The 2014-nt window shown below is 39.3% G+C and overlaps 1 non-coding gene across 1 annotated transcript; it reads left to right on the top strand.

Annotated features, from left to right (window-relative positions):
• The first annotated feature begins 935 nt into the window (after positions 1-935).
• On the top strand, positions 936-1042 carry LOC145037965 (small nucleolar RNA R71). Its single transcript, XR_013679073.1, has one exon. It is a non-coding gene; the product is annotated as a small nucleolar RNA R71 (small nucleolar RNA).
• The last annotated feature ends 972 nt before the right edge of the window (positions 1043-2014 follow it).

Here is a 2014-nt window from a genome sequence, read left to right as displayed (position 1 = left end):
TGTACCACATCGTGGTGATTGTTCAGATCCATGTCCTTGAATTTCTTCTTGAACCTCCTTCTCCCTGTCCGAGTTGCTTCTATCTATAGGTGTTAAATGAGTGATAATTTTCCCGCTCCTAGTGGTAATTTCTTGGATGTGAGCTCCTTTTGGGTTTTGTTCAGTGTTCCCTGGAAGTCCTCCTGTCGGCCTTTCATTGAATTGGTTAGCTAATTTCCCAAGTTGTTGTTCTATGTTGAGGATTGAAGCTTGTTGATTTCTAAATAGTGCTTGCTGATTTTTCATCATCACTTGTTGTTCGTTCATCATCACTTGTTGCTCTTTCATCATTATTTGTTGTTCTTTAATTACTGCTTCAGTTCCCTCATGCCTTTTTTTAGATGCGGCTGCAAATTGGGTGAGCATTGTCTCAAAATCAGATTTCTTTTCAACCGGTGGTTCCTCTCTTTGATAAAAGTCTCTCCCCTTTTGCTCAAGATTTTCTTCCTTATCCTTTTTATACTTATCATAGGGTAGCCACTTTTTCTTGGGCTTTCGCCAGTCTTCACCAAAACGATCTCCACTCGAGTAGCAAGCTTGAACCTGTCGATTCCCATTCTCATCAAGGTCACAATCTCTAGACAAATGTGGCCCATTGCAGTTTTCACACCCAACCCATATAGCATTGATTGTTTGATCCATCTTAGTCATTCTTCTATAAATGTTTTGCAGCATTGCCAATACCGCATACATATCTTCCGAAGCAACATTAGCAGAACCTCTTGTTATGTCATTCCTTGGATTATGGTATTCTCTAGAGTGCTTAGAGAATTCTTCAATGAGTTCCTTAATTTCTGATGTATTTTTCTTTATTAAGGGGCCTTGAGAGTCAAGGAGTTGTCTAGTGGTGACGTTTACCCACATCATAAAAGATCGACACTTCTTGCTACACATTGAGGTCATTTTGCGGTCAATTCCTAAGTAGACCCTTGTAGCGCTCGCATGCTTCATACAGTGACTCCCCTATTTGTTGTTCAAAATTGGCAGTGGCCCTTTTAAGCTTAGCCACCTTAGATGGTGGACAAAACTTTTCTAAAAACAATTCACGCATCTTTACCCATGTCGTTATCATGCCTAGTGGAAGTGCCTTTAGCCAATCCTTCGTGGCTCCCTTGAAAGTGACAGGGAGCATCCTCAACAACACCGTTTCTCTTGGTACATTTGGAATGTTAAAGTAGTCGGTGATGTCGTTGACTTCATCTAGATGCTTATAAGCGTCTTCATGATCCTTTGCGGTGAAAGGAATCTCCTTTAATGTAGTAAGGATGTGTCCTTTAAGTTCAAATGTGGCAGTGGCGGGTATAGTGGGTTGTACAAGCCCCGGACCAGGGTTGTCTCGAACTATCTTTTTGTACGCCTCTTTCAAGAGGTCGGCAATGTTAGCGATGGTGTAGTCGGGTTCTTTGTTTTGCTTCCTTCCTTTTCTGTTTCGTACTCGGTGTCTTCCTTCATTGGATTGCTCTTTGTGTCTTCATCCTTCATTGTTTTGCAGGATTGTCCCACATTCCCTTTTTTCTTGCAAAAAATGGACTTGATATTCTTAAAAGGCGACTTCTTTGTTGTAGCGGGTTCTCCTATGGTTTTGTCTTTGTTATTGCGAAAAGCGGATTCTAGGTTTTCAAGTAGTGGAATCAAAGATGACTTTAATCCACGGGTCATAAACAATCTACAAATAAATAAAGGAAACACGTAAAAAGAATAAAAACGAAAAATAAAGTCCTACTGCTACGATGCCACGGCATGGTAAAATTTAAAAATGTCTTGGTGAGTCAAAAGCAATTAAAACATAGAATAAAAATGAAACTTACTAAACAATAACCAATCCTAATAAAATAGCAAAATAAAAGTAACTAAGATTGCACCATTCCCCGACAATGGTGCAAAAAACATGATGTGTATTTAATAATATTTCTTTCACTAGACTATTAAACACACTATGCAGTGCACCTAATCATACAATAGTATAGCTATGGTA

The sequence above is a fragment of the Lactuca saligna genome, chromosome 3 (genome assembly GCF_052625555.1).
Source record: "Lactuca saligna cultivar CGN05327 chromosome 3, ASM5262555v1, whole genome shotgun sequence".
Lineage (NCBI taxonomy): Eukaryota > Viridiplantae > Streptophyta > Magnoliopsida > Asterales > Asteraceae > Lactuca > Lactuca saligna.
Note: the sequence above shows the minus strand (reverse complement) of the source record. Positions and strands in the feature narration are given on the sequence as shown.